Source organism: Myxocyprinus asiaticus, chromosome 12 (assembly GCF_019703515.2).
Source record: "Myxocyprinus asiaticus isolate MX2 ecotype Aquarium Trade chromosome 12, UBuf_Myxa_2, whole genome shotgun sequence".
Taxonomy (NCBI): domain Eukaryota; kingdom Metazoa; phylum Chordata; class Actinopteri; order Cypriniformes; family Catostomidae; genus Myxocyprinus; species Myxocyprinus asiaticus.
Window position 1 is genome coordinate 39,274,623 of NC_059355.1, and position 15,852 is coordinate 39,290,474.

Sequence of the window (15,852 nt, forward strand, 5' to 3'; positions counted from 1 at the left end):
AGTGGAAATGCCAGTTTTTGATATCAACAATTGAATTCCAACGAATAAAAATAATTTGGTTTTCACTTGTGACAATTTTAATTTCTGATATCTGTAATGTAATTGTTACTAATAAGAAAGTCTTGTTAGATATCATTAATTACACTCCAAATTATTGATATCTGAAATCCACTTCCAGATATCAGAAATACCAAATGTAACATGTTGAAATTCAATTACTGATATCAAAAATGTCCATTTTCACTAGTTGTAATTCAATTGTTGATATCAAGTATGAACATTTTACTAGTAACATGTAATTATTGATATCAGTAAAGGGAGCTCTACTTGTAACAATTATTGCCTTGATATCTAAAATAGCCTTTGCAACTAGTGAAAATAGAATTACTGATATCTTAAATGTGATTTTAACAAGTAAAAACACTTATCGATATCTAGATATACAATTTTAACAGGTAAGAATAGCTATGGTAATGACTTTATGAATATTAATGAGACCTGGTTTTCCATGTATCCACTTTTGGAGCCAATAGTAGCAGGATAAAAAAATGGAGGGAGACATTCCATGTGGGTAAAAACAGCTTTTTTTTTTTTAAGTTTTATTTTTGTGCTTCAGAAACGGAAAATGAGAATTCATTTAAATTTTACTTTTTTGTCCATTGTTTAAAAAATAAAATAAAAACACTATTAGATTTGCATATGTGGGTGGCACTTCAACGCCCCTTTCATCTGATTGGCCAACCCGTGACGTCTTCTACTGCCTTAATCCTTTTAGCCAGAATAACAGTTCGTACCGCTCTGCATATTTGTCTCAATTTTAATTAAATATTGTCCCGAACTACCACTCACTGTAAACTAAACATGCCATACACAGAAAAATCTTGTTGCTGGGCATAAAACTGGTGCTGTTGCAAGGTGTTGTCTCTAATGGATGATCGCAAGCCACATCATATGCTGACTGGGAGTTTAGTCTCTATAATATATTATTTTTATATTGAATAAATTGTTTGATTTTGTAATACATTTGTTTTCATGGCGTTTTAATAACTGTAGTGGCGAACGGGATTAAGGGAGTACTGAAGGAGCAGGTGTAAATTTTATTCATTCCAACTGCAATATACTGCTCATTATTCATAAATAAGGGTCGTTGTGCAGTCCTGTGTGCCGGCGGAGTTACAGTTGGGATGCGTTTTGTCAGAATAATTAGTCTTAGCTATAATTTGATGGTTTTAAATGAGCATTTAAAATTGACATTGCATGCTTTTTCTGACATGAGAAACCAGTAAAAAAAACAAAAAACAAAAAAACACTCCCTGCACTAAACGCCTCCCACATCTGCTGCTGTCTGCCCAAGGAAAAAGTCTTTTTACCTGCTAAGCCAAAATCGTGGAGGAATGGGTGTTACAATAGCGCATAATAACATAAACAAATCTTCTAGAATGCTAATATTGTACGTCTGTGTGTGTTAATGTATGGTAATTAAGTGCAAGAAGACAGCACAAAAATGTTTATAATAACAGGCACACCCTTTCAACCAAAATTATTGCATTTAATCCAAGCACAAACATTACGGAAATTCTCAGTTATTTTTATGGAAATTATTATATATATTATAATTACACATTTTAATTTCATAACAAAATTTAATCAAATTATAGTTAGCAATCTTTAACAATATTAAATCAATAAAATTTGAAGAAATTTAAGTTGTATTAATATTAGCTAAAGATCACACAATTATTATGTTATGAAACTGAAATGTGTAAACCTTAAATATAAGCTATATACTGTATATATATATATATATATATATATATATATATATATATATATATATATATATATATATATATATATATATATATACTGTATATATATGAGGTCTATCATTTTTAGTTAGATAGCCAAGGTCTAACTAAAGACCTATAATAAAATGATAACTAACTAAAGACAGACTAACTAAAGTTAGTGCTGTCAACAGGGCTATGAGACTAAATTATCAATTTTACCTTAACCTGTTGATGTGCAGGTTACATAATTCAAATTAAATTAGTATTTTCAAGTCATCAAATATTTAAATTGACATTGTTTCCTAAGTCCACAAGATGGCACAACTAGAGATATAAACTGGATAGCACTGTGTTATTATTGAAAAGAACATTACTGGGCCTCGTTTCCCAGAAGCATCGTAAGCCTAAGTAGATCGTAGAATCCATCTTAAGATTCATCTTAGTATTGCGGCCCGTTTTCCCAAAAGCATCGTAATTTAAGTAGTACTTGAAAATGCTCGTAGATTAAAGAGTACTCTGGAGTAATCGTACAGCGCTAAGAACATCGTAAGGACACAGACTTATGCAGACACTTGCAGGACAATCTCAAAATACAATTTAAATACCTATAGCTACATTTTATGCTCATTTAATATCAGTATAAATACATTTTATATTATTGTTATTATTAACCGACAAGGCTAATAATAATAATAAGAATAATAATAATAACAATAATACATTCAGAAAATGGTTAGTCAATATTGGATGAACAGATAAATTAATAAGTAAACAAATAAAGTTATTTGCGGACTAGTTGGTAACAACAGAGTGGTGGCATGATTGTTGCAGAGAACTGTAAAAATTACAGTCAGAGAGAGAAAGAAAAAAGTCAATAATGTCCCTGCCTTGTATGAAAATCATTCATATAACCTTGCTATATTGCATTAATGCTTGTTGTCTTTAGCAGGACCATACACAGGGCATCTGCTGTCTGCACTGATCCTGGAAGCTTTAATCTTGACCCACAGAGTCAATTTTGAAAACAAAATATTAAAAATGCACATCTGATGAACAAAGCAGTGATTGTGTAAAATAAATATATTGTGCTGCAAAACAAAAAAAATATTTTTCAATATTCCCAACGAGGTAAATTACAAACATTTTTAAAGATACGCACAAATATAATGAAGTGGCAATGACGAGCAGCACTATATGGTCGGATTTCAGCACTGTCACATGGACAGCGACTCTCTTAAGTAGCACTTAAACCGCGTCCTCGCACATTCATGTTAAGCGCAGTTTTGGAAATGTACGTAAAAAATAACGAACATTCGTAAAATCGTTGGTAGAAAATTCTTAACCGCTAAGATCAATGGTTATTGGGAAACGAGGCCCCGGCTGTTAAATTAGTGCATTTCATTTTAAACTAAAGTGCATAAAATAATAATAATAATAATAATAATAATAATAATAATAATAATAATAATAAAAGATTTTACCTACTGAAATTATTAAATTCATTGGCAAATTTAGGCCATGTCCTCACTAATCATTTTCAGTTTCCTGACATCATAATATTCCAAAGTGTGCTGTAATGGAGAGCATTTTGAAAATGTGAAATGCTCCGTTTTAGAGGAAAAGTTTGTTCCAGTGTGGATGAGAGGCGTTAATGTATAGCTAAATCAAAGCATTTTCTAATTAAAATGTATTAGTGTGGACGTGGTCAAAGACTTTTGAAATTAGGAAACATTAGGAAACTGGAAACGGAGTTCAAACAAAAACGTACAGTATTATTTGTAGACATGACCTTTGTACAACATTGTTCGTATAAGTACTTTAAATTAGATTTCTGAAAACTAAAAAATTTGTTGGCAAATTTAGGCCACATCCACACTACTTGTTTGAAAACTCAGTTTTAGTTTCCTAACATCATCATTGTCCAAAGCATGCAGTAATGGAGAGTGTTTTCGAAACGTTCTGTTTTCAGTGGAGGAAAACGCCGTTCTTATGAGAGGCATAACCGTAGTGAAATCAAAGCGTTTTCAAATTAAAACATAAGTGTGAACGTGGACAAAGACTTTCTTTCTTTCTAGTACTGCATACTTTGGAAAACAATGACATTATGAAAACTTAAAAACGGAGTATTGTGGACATTACCTCAGTAAAACATTGTGGGTATATGTTCTTTAAACTAGATTTCTGAAAATGTAATACATTTGTTGGCAAATTTAGGCCACACCCACACTAATCCATTTCCAGTTTTCCATGTCATGATTTTCCAAAGTATGCGTTAATGGAAAGTGTTTTTCAAAATGCTCTGTTTTTTTGTTGGAGGAAAATGGTGTTCTAGTGTGGATAAGGGGCATAAACATATACAGTATGCATTTTCAGTCAAAAACGTATAAGTGTGAATGTAGCCTAAGTTTTCAGGAATTTTTTTACATTTTCAGAAATGTAGTGCTAACCTTTAAATAACATTCTATTCACATTAAGAAAACTGGACATTTTCACATTCCCACAACCAATTCAAAATGTTTTAAGAACATTTGTTATCTGGGTGGGTGTATAGCAACGATAATGTGATGGACTGTAAATAAAATTGTACAGATATGACAGTAAAGCGATGGCAGGTGACTTCCAGTGCATTCTGAAAGAGACTGAGATTTGTGAACACTCAGCAATAATGAGCATCATTTGCATGACTAGAGGGTACCTGAAATCAGTGCAAAGGACACGCTTAGCTCTCTGAGGTGACTGAACTCTCACTTTCAGTAAGTAACTAAGATGAATGACTTTACTGTGTGCAATTAGATCTTCTCACTTTTTCATTAAAGCCGATATAAGGAATAATAGTAACTGGAGAAGATGGAAACAGAATTAGCAGCCCCGAATACTTTATCATACTCCGTTTCACATTCATTGTCTCTACTGCACCATCGCTCTTGTTATTCCATTACAGGAAAAACAAAGAGAAATCACTCTAACTCATGACTGTATTTGGCTCGTGAGTGGCCATCTTATTACTTTTGTGCTTTAAATATCCTGAGGCCCCTGGCTGTGGTCTATGTTCATATATTATTCAGAATATGCATGAAGCAAAGCTCTTTGATGCATTGTATCTGGTGTTGTGATATTGAGATACATTATATTAAGTGGCAGTCAATTCACTTTTAAAACCATATGCTCAACATAATCATTATGTATGCACTAAGACTTATACAGAAACATGCATAATTTCCACCATTATAAAGATTAAACAAAAGCAAGAATTTTTAAAAATATTTTTCATTTAATGTTGTTTTACCTTTAAAAATTAATTCATTAGGTTTTAATTTGCAATAATAGATACAACTATAATATAACTCCATGAAAGCTATGAATTTATACACTTTTGTTGGAAAACAATGGTATAAAGCTCAAGTATTACTGATTTGTTTGATGCGTCCAAGACTAGATAACCTCATCTATGTTAGCCAAATAGATTATGTTTCATGGTGACATTTAAATACCATGATTCACAACAACAATGTCCAATACATCACACAAAACAAATTGTTTTAGTTTGCAAGGCATAAAAACACATGATCAGTGAACATAAGTTAGCAAAAATGCAGCACTGGCCCAACAGAGCAAGTGACAATTTTGTCAACTGTCCTGAAACACTCTCACATTGGCTCTGGGCCTTTGGAGAACCCTTGTTGTTGAGCCATTAATGTTGTTACAAGTTCTTCTCTTGTCGACTGACTTTACTGCATATAACAGATGATGCCTCTAAAAAGACTGAAAAAACATGTCATGCTTCCTGTCAGCTTGCTGCCTTTGCTGGGCCTAAAAAAAAAAGACTTCCTGTGTCTCTTTATTACCTCAAAACAGCTGATTATTTTCACTATGACTTTGCCAATTATCCCTTCTCAAACAGGCCACCTACAGTGGTCTTTAGGAGGTAAAGTCCTTCAAAAGGCCTCATGTCTTCTGCCCTGAAGCATAGGGAGTGACAGATAAAAGAGTTCACAATAAATAGATTCAGCAGAAGAATCAATGTGTCTTTGTAATGAAAGAGACAGGTGGACAGAGACAAAAGAGAAATGTGGATAATTTGGGACAGGGGAAAGAACTTTTCAAACTCTGCTGCCTTGTGCTTCACAGAAACCTGGCTGAGTGAAGCCATTCCGGAGAGCACGTTACATCTGCCAGGCTTTCAGCTGTTTAGAGCAAATCACATTACAGAGTTAACGGGGAAAACAGTGGAACATGCTTTCACATCAATGAAAGTTGGTATACAGATGTAACAACATTAAATAAGATGTGATGTCCTAATTTGGAAGCGCTCTTTATCAACTTTAAGTCTTTCTACTCGCCACGGGAGTTTTCCTCGTTTATTCTGGTGAGTGTTTATATTCTTCCACAAGCTGGCTGATCAGATCACAGACACAACAATACCCAGACCCACTTATTATTCTTGGTGATTTTAATAGAGCCAATCTCACCCGTGAACTGCCAAAATACAGACAGCACATTACATGCCCCACCAGAGACAGAAATAAATTAATATTGGATCACTGCTACACAACATTAAGGGATGCATATCGCTCTGTCCCTAGATCAGCTTTGGAACTCTCGGATCACTGTCTGGTTCATCTTCTTCCGACCTACAGGCAGAATCTTAAATCAGCTAAACCTGTAGGAAAGACTGTAAAAAGATGGACCAGTGAAGCAGAGCTGGAATTACAAGCCTGCTTTGAATGCACTGATTGGAGTGTTTTTGAAGCTGCAGCCGCCAATCTGGATGAGCTAGGATTTATTTAATGTTCAACAATGACAAACCATGGTTTACAGCAAAACCCAGGCAGGTTTGTCAGGCCAAAGAGGATGCTTACAGAAGTGGGGATAAAATCTTGTACAATCAGGCCAGAAACACACTGACAAAAGAGATTAGAGTGGCTAAAAGAAGCTACTCTGAGAAGCTGAAAAACAAGTTTTCAGCTAATGACCCTGCATCAGTGTGGAGAGGCCTGAAATACATTATTTCTACAGGACACCATCCCCCAACACAGTAGGGAATCAACAACTGGCTGATGACCTGAATGTGTTTTACTGTAGATTTGAAAAGCCCAGTCTCACACCCCACACCCACTCTGACCTTCACTTCACACAAACATCAACACCTCCTGCAACCACCCTCCTCCACCTTCATCATCATCCCTGTCCCGGAGAAACCAAAAATCACAGGACTTAATGACTATAGACCATCGCTCTGACATCTGTGGCCATGAAGTCATTTGAGAGACTGGTGTTGGCCCACCTGAAAGACATCACTGGACCCTTTCTGGATTCCCTTCAATTTGCTTAGAGCAAACAGGTCTGTGGATGATGCAGTCAACATGGGATTGCATCATATCCTGCAACATCTGGATAGACCAGAGACATATGAAAGGATCCTTTTTGTGAACTTCAGTTTGGCTTTCGACACCGTCATCCCAGCTATTCTCCAGACTAAATTAAACCAACTCTCTGTTCCCACCTCTATCTGTCAGTGGATCACCAGCTTTCTGTCAAACAGGCAGCAGCTAGTGAGATTGGGAAAATTCACTTCCAGCACCTGTACGAGCAGCACTTGTGCCCCCCAGGTATGTGTGCTCTACCAGTTACACTTCTTCTTGTACACAAATGACTGCACCGCCAAAGACTCCTCTGTCAAGCTCCTGAAGTTTGCAGATCTGTCTCATCCAGGATGATGATGAGTCTGCATACAGAAGGGAGGTGAACAGCTGGCAGTCTGGTGCAGTCAAAACAACAGTGGAGATGATAGTGGACTTTAGGAGGAACACCCCAACAATGACCCTGCTGAACAGCACTGTGGCAGCAATGGAGTCATTCAGGTTCCAGGGCTCTACCATCTCACAGGACCTGAAGTGGGAGACCCACATTGACTCCATTGTGAAAAAGGCCCAGCAGAGGTTGTACTTCCTTTGCCAGTTGAGGAAGTTCAACCTGCCACAGGTGCTGCTGATACAGTTCTACTCAGCAGTCATTGAGTCTGTCCTCTGCACTTCAATAACTGTCTGGTTTCGTTCAGCTACGAAACTGTCCATCAGAAGACTACGAAGGACAGTTCAGACTGCTGAGTAGATTACTGGTTTTCCCCTGACCTCCCTTCAAGAACTGAGGAAAAGGGCTGGAAAAATCACTCCGGACCCCACTCATCCAGCCCACTACCTTTTTGAACTGTTGCCTGCTGGCTGGCACTACAGAGCACTAGAACCATCAGGCACAAGAACAGTTTTTTCCCTCAGGCTATCCAACTCATGAACAGTTAAAACTGCCCCACTGAGCAATAATTATGTGCAATACACAGCTTAGTCTATTAATATTTATCCAACATATCCTACCTCTTCTGCCAATATTTATCCAACATATCCTACCTCTTCTGCCATCAAGTGCCTGTTGTTTTTGAATATCATGAACCTGCTATTCCAGACAAAGGAATGGTTCAGGGATAAAATAAATTCTAGTAAATTAGCTAATTCTCATTCGGTCGGGGCTCTGGCAAGTACATTGCAATTTACTACATCCAGATTAATACGATAAACATTGCAAGTGCTGGCCTAGTATTGCTGCTATGATGGCGAGCAAAATCTTGGGGAAAAAAATTGCTTGTGTAAGTATTTCCATATCTGTAAAATAGTTGACCACATGTAGCTATATTATTTTTAACCAAAGGAACATTAGTTTTAGCACGCATGGTTTTGAGAACTGACAGTTCACAATTATGACAACATATTATTCTGAGTACCAACCACATCCTGTTTCCTGTTTTTGTTTTTTTGTTAACCCCTGTTGACTTCTAAATAGACTATTCCATTAATCTGCACATTTAAGAGACAGAAAATGTAATATACATATGTGGCGAGTGGGGGCTAGAGGGCTGCAGTAGTTAAATTCAAAGAAGGGATATTTAAAAATGTAGCCAACTATGCCACCTTGGGACTCACTCAAGGAATTAAAGCTTACTTGAAACAAGGAAAAACAACCTTGATCGAGGCACAGGTTCGTTGTACCCAGTGAATGATGAGACCATGTATTGCACAAAAATATTATAATTTTTTTTTTAAACAAAACAAACTGGAGTCACTTTATAGACAATCACATTCCTTTTACATACCACATAGGACATAGCCAATACTTTCTCTAAAAGCTTCTAAAAGAGAGCTGGGGCTGACCGCAAGGGAAGCAAAACTGCACCAGGATGGGCCCAGCACACCACTTACCACACACACACTTATGCGCGCATTACACAATTCAATAAACCAGTGTAACCGTGATAGCGATCACCTCAAACTGAGAAGGGGGGCCAAAATATCCAGCAACCAGCTTCCCCGGGGCAGGCCACAGCACTTCCTAGACACAATAAATAGTAAAATTACACAACAAGCGACGGTAGCAATGGAAAAATTATGTCAGTGCCAAAAGCACTGAAGTGACACCAGAAAAATGCTTGCTTGGGCCCCAATTTCATCAAAATAATTACACTTAACACTGAAGTTCCCACAAGAACTTCACCCATAAACAAGAGAAATAAGATAGTTATAGAGCAAATAAACCAAATAAAGAATAAATCACAAAACAAAAGGAAAATATGACAAATAATGGCAATAAAATCACAACAAAACAGCAGCGCAGCCTGAGTCCACGTCCATCTGCTTGCAACACACACCATTTGGTACTGGACGGGCAGGCAGACACATGCCTTCAAGTTATGCCTGCAGTGAAGGACACACACACGCACACACACACACACACACACACACACACACACACACTCATGTCGGGACTGTAGCCGGCTGAGGTGGATTTAATTGTCTTGCTCCTCTAAGGAACTTTATGATTAAATCATGTTTGCCTATAGTGGAGCTGGCTTCAGGTGCGTGATACGCAGATGTAGTCGCCACATAAACTTTGAGCATTGACAGAGTAGGTCCATACGTGGGCCAGCGTGTCATGGCAACATATATACGGCACTACTGTTGTGTTGTCCGAACGAATCAGAATGTGGTGATTCACAATATTGGAATGAAAAGCTCTTAAAGCTAGAAAGACAGCCAGTAGCTCTGGGCGGTTGACATGTTTCGGCCATTTCGCACCTGTTTCCAGGTGTCAGATCTATTGACGCAAATCAGTCCTTAGGACGGATGTGCGATAAGATCTGTTTCTGAGTTAACATTATGAATGGATGCGTCGCGAGTGCCAGAACGAGGAATTAACGGCTGTAAATCCCGCAGTGCGTGTTGCAGTCTGTGCAAGCAACACCGGCATATCATGTGGTCAGACCACAGATTGTACTTGATTGTTGTAAACACCAGCTCTGACATGTCCGTGAGGACTTACCACGCATTCATGTAGCACGACAGCAGGCTTATTAATTCATATGAAACAACCTCTATCGCGTTCTTTGTGAGAAGATTGTGTATTTTGGCTCGTAACACTGGCACATCTTCAGATGGAACCGTGGAAGACAGAACACCATTGAAACGGGGCAGCCGATGTGCAAATTGGATCATATAACCATGTTCAATCGTTTTTTGCACCCAGTCAGAATACCAGTAAGAGCTCGCCACGTGTCTACATAATGGGACAGAGGGCAATTTGGTATATTCATAACATGAAATACTGCGGCGCTCACCATTGGGAAAAAGTTGTTCAAAATATGTGGGCTTTGACGTGGGAAAGCCCTTTATTGAATATGTGTGAGCATCTCGTGTGAGCACTGTACTCTTTTAAAATCTTTGAATGTTCATACATGATATAATGTGCCGCTCACCATTGGGAAGTGGTTGTGCATAATGTGCAAACTTTATTGCATGTGATTAATGTGAGACACAGAAAACAACATATTGAACAACATTATGAACAACAATATTCCTTTCCCGACAAACAGCAGTGGGGAAGAGGGGAACAGTAGCGCTTTGCTGCGCGGGGGTTGTGGGGGGGGGATGGTCGGCACAGGGCTTGCGGCTGCCTATGTTTGGGCCATGGCTTGCGTGGCTTTACCAGTGGCTCGACGGCGACATTTGCTGGCGCTGAGACAGCTGGTGTGGTGTTTTTAGCCGGGTGCTGGACTGAGACAGTGTGGGAGCGAGCCGGTTGTGATAAAGTACTGCTACATGTTTTGGCATAAAATGTCTCATAGCCTGTGAAGGTTGCTGAGTCATGATGTAGCGCTCAGCAATTCTATTCACAGAGCCTCCGAAAAGGCCGGCTGGAGACACTGGAGCATCAAATAGAGCGGCTTTTCCCGCATCACGCATTTTCGTGAGGGTCAGCCAGATGTGACGATCCAAAAACACCAGATTGCTCTTCCCGCCAGTGTGGATGTTAGTCGACATGGCTTAGAAAGATGAACCTGCTATTCCAGACAAAGGAATGGTTCAGGGATAAAATAAATTCTAGTAAATTAGCTAATTCTCATTCGGTCGGGGCTCTGGCAAGTACATTGCAATTTACTACATCCAGATTAATACGATAAACATTGCAAGTACTGGCCTAGTATTGCTGCTATGATGGCGAGCAAAATCTTGGGGAAAAAAATTGCTTGTGTAAGTATTTCCATATCTGTAAAATAGTTGACCACATGTAGCTATATTATTTTTAACCAAAGGAACATTAGTTTTAGCACGCATGGTTTTGAGAACTGACAGTTCACAATTATGACAACATATTATTCTGAGTACCAACCACATCCTGTTTCCTGTTTTTGTTTTTTTGTTAACCCCTGTTGACTTCTAAATGGACTATTCCATTAATCTGCACATTTAAGAGACAGAAAATGTAATATACATATGTGGCGAGCGGGGGCTAGAGGGCTGCGGTAGTTAAATTCAAAGAAGGGATATTTAAAAATGTAGTCAACTATGCCACCTTGGGAATTAAAGCTTACTTGAAACAAGGAAAAACAACCTTGATCGAGGACACAGGTTCGTTGTACCCAGTGAATGATGAGACCAGATATTGCACACATTCCTTTTACATACCACATAGGACATAGCCAATACTTTCTCTAAAAAACTTCTAAAAGAGAGCTGGGGCTGACTGCAAGGGAAGAAAAATTGCACCAGGATGGGCCCAGCACACCACTTACCACACACACACTTATGCGCACACTACACAATTCAATAAACCAGTGTAACTGTGATAGCGATCACCTCAAACTGAGAAGGGGGGGCCAAAATATCCAGCAACCAGCTTCCCCGGGGCAGGCCACAGCACTTCCTAGACACAATAAATAGTAAAATAACACAAACAAGCGATGGTAGCAATGGAAAAAAATATGTCAGTGCCAAAAGCACTGAAGTGACACCAGAAAAATACTTGCTTGGGCCAACACAGGACACCAAAAACAATTCTCAAATCCCAATTTCATCAAAATAATTACACTTAACACTGAAGTTCCCACAAGAACTTCACCCATAAACAAGAGAAATAAGATAATTATAGAGCAAATAAACCATATAAAGAATAAATCACAAAACAAAAGGAAAATATGATGGCACACTCTGTGGAAATATGAGTTCCACACCCTGCTACTCGCCGGGCAGAGGTATGCCGCTACCGCCTCTTTCAGGGGTGGGGGGTTTCTTCCCCAAAATCCACATTGGAGAAGATGTAATCGCTGTGAGGGCAAGCTGAATAGGGCGTGCACCAGGAATTTGACAGTTTGTTATGAACTTCAGGGAAGAACGGGGCAGATCTACGAGATGCGGTCGCTTGACGGCATCCGGACTGCAGGAACCATTCATCAAGGCGAGACTGTGTAGGTTCCTCTGGAGGAGACCACTCGATATAAAGCTCTACGACCACCCTTGAAAGGATGCAAAGTATCTCCTTGTCAGTGGCGCGTATAAGCTCCTCGCCCTCGCTGGGGGAGGGACAGTAGCATCATCCACTGACCACTCACCTGATGCAGCGAGAGACATGACATCGTCATCATCCCCAGCATCAGAACCGCCGGACGAGACGAGGTCCACCTCAAATTCATCCTGCTTGACCTCAGGGCCCCGCCGTGCATCCTCATGTGACCCCTCGGGTATCATAGAAGTAGCGGGTGGGAGGACGCATGAGGCTGAATCATCCTTCAGAACGAGGGCGATTTGCAAGCACAGCGTCTTGAGACTCATGCCCTCACAGTGATACAATTCACATTTCACACAATATACAATATGCAGTTGCTTTGTAAGGATACACAACACCTGCCGAAGTGCTGTAGGGAATCAGGATGCTGAAGCGCCCATTCACCAGCGGAGCGTTAAGGGGCAATGCGTAATGATATTCACTAGAACACTGCAGGGGAGCGGAGAGTCTTCTCGTTGCCATGAAGATTCCGCCCGCTGACTTGCGTAGTCGACAGCGAAGCAGTAGAGGGCTTCTACACGAGAGATGAAACGCTGTCTTGAAGAAAGAAAATTCTGAGGAATGGTGTTTGTGCTCCTGCTTTTATTGCAGATAGCTTCGCACCTAAAAGGGCGGGGCTCAAACACCATAGCCAGTATTAGAATATTGCCAGTATTGTAGAGAGGTTTCAACTAGGTCGTGTGGAAGGACAACACCCCATATGAGTTAGCACACAATGTCAAGTGTACTGAGTCGTAAGGGAACTACTGTGCTCTACAGAGAAAATAAAGTTATAAAATGGTTATCAGGAGTGAGCTATTGATAAGTGTTACAAACGTGATCATCATGAAATCGTGTTGATATGATGCTGGTGTAATTGCAGTCTTGTAGAATTATTTAATGTAGTGACAGACAACACAATGAGCTCTTCTCACTTTTAAACATCATTATTTAATGGAAGGGGGAGGACGATGAGCCTGAATGTTGTTTTGCATAAGAGAAGATGGTTTGATCACTTGGTTTGTCTCGATCACACTTAATAATATAGTCAGAAATAATTATGCACAACCATTGAATAGCGATATTTTTCGCTATGTTTTGTTCAAACAACAGCCAAATCCTTTAAGTGTTGAGTACTTCCCTCACAAAAAGGATGCACTTCCAATATGTTAACTCACCATCTTGGCATGGCAGGATCCTGTCACAAAGTGCTGAGTGATCTTCATTTATTTGATTACATTTGATAGAGGAGACAGGGGCTAGTTGTCACACTTTTTGTTCTAATGAATATTTCTTAGTTTATTTTTGAAGGTACATTTTCTCTATAGTTGGTAATATGGTCAATTTTGGCAATAAAAATATTTAATGCCAAAAAATAATTAAAGACAACTGTTCATTTGTAGCTGGTGGGATGTGAATACACCACACAGAATACAAAACTAACTTTTGGGGTTTTATTCTGACAGCTGTTATTAAAAAAATAAAGAAAAACAGTGGTCGATGGGGCTGTATTGTATTTAAAAAAATATTTATTACAAAAATGAAATATGGTTATGAAATATGGCTATGAAATACAACAAATAAAATACAGTAGAGGCTAATGTCAAAAGAAAACGTCTCGGTTACGTGAAGCATAACACTGGTTTCCTGAGTGGGAACGAGGCACTGCATAGTCGCATTGGGACATGCTCTGAGTGTCACGTGGTCTGAAGCCCTTATACAATCACGCCAATTTATTGGCTGATGGCGCATAAGCAATGCCCCTAGGGAGCTGTGTCATGGGCTCCATAAAGGTGCTCGCTTCGCGCCACCGTGTCAGATTTTCTGCATGAAGGCACGAGCCTATGCAGCTGCTAGAGAGAATGGCCAGCTTACGCAGCATCTCGTTCCCACTCAGGGAACCAGGGTTACGCTTCACGTAACCGAGAATTTCCCCTTCATAGGAACTCGAGCTGCATAGTCGCATTGGGAACAATATAAATTCACGCCATGTGAACAGTAGCTGCCAGCTGTCTACACCTGTGTGGCAAGCATATAGTGGTGCACAAGTGAGCTAAAGTGTCTGAATAAAACAGAGGGAATTATGAGTTTATTCCAGTTCCAGCAGTAGTAGTAGGCCTGGAAAGTAGGAGTCAAACCCTCGTCCAGATTATAAAATTTAACAAACGTATGCGGAGAGGACCATCTTGCCGGCATACAACTATCCTCCAAAGACGCACCTCTAGCCAAAGCCCATGAGGATGACATGCTCCTCATAGAATGAGCTTGAATACACACTTAGTAAGCACTTGAAATTGCATTAACTAGCCAATGAGACAGTCATTGCTTGGACAACAAAACACCCCTGTTGCAGCCACCAAAGCACACAAACAACTGCTCTGACTTACACCACTGGCTAGTACAGTCAACATAAACTTGCAGCGCCCGAAATGGGCAAAGCATATGCAATATTTCATGCTCCTCCGACTCAAATGGGGGAGGATAGAAAGCCTGAAAATGAACAGTCTGCAAGCAAAATTATGTAGAAACGACCTTGGGCAAATAGCCCTTAACACCACCCTTGAATACCCTGGCGCAAAATCCATACAGAAGGGTTTAACCGACAGGGCATGCAAATCATTAACCCTTTTAAATGACGCCAATGCCACCAGCAGGGCCATTTTAAGAGTCTGAAATTATCAGCGAATGTTGCCAAAGGCTCAAACAGAGCACCTGAGAATGCCTCCAGAACAACAGATAAATCCCATAAAGGAATGCAGATGGGGCAAAAAGTTCTAAGCTTGCATACCCCGCGCATAAAACGAGAGACAAGAGAATGTTTACTGACAGAGACTCCATTGATAAGCACATGCTCAGCCGCTATAGCGGAAACATAGACTTTAAGCATTGCCGGGACAACACTGGCTCCAAAACGCTCTTGCAAAAAATCCAACACTGTACCGACAGGGCAGTGAACTGGATCTTCACCTCACGCTGTACACCAAGATGCAAAAATATGCCACTTGAATGTATAGATCTTCCTAGTTGATGGAGCTCAAGCATTCAGAATGGTGTCAACCACAGTGGGGGATAACCCCTCATTCAAAAGAGTGCCTTGTTGAGGGGCCATACCCATAACTTCCACAAGGCACTTTATCCAGGAGACCAGAGTGGAAAACCATACTTGACATGGCCGAAATGGCACCACTAACAGGAG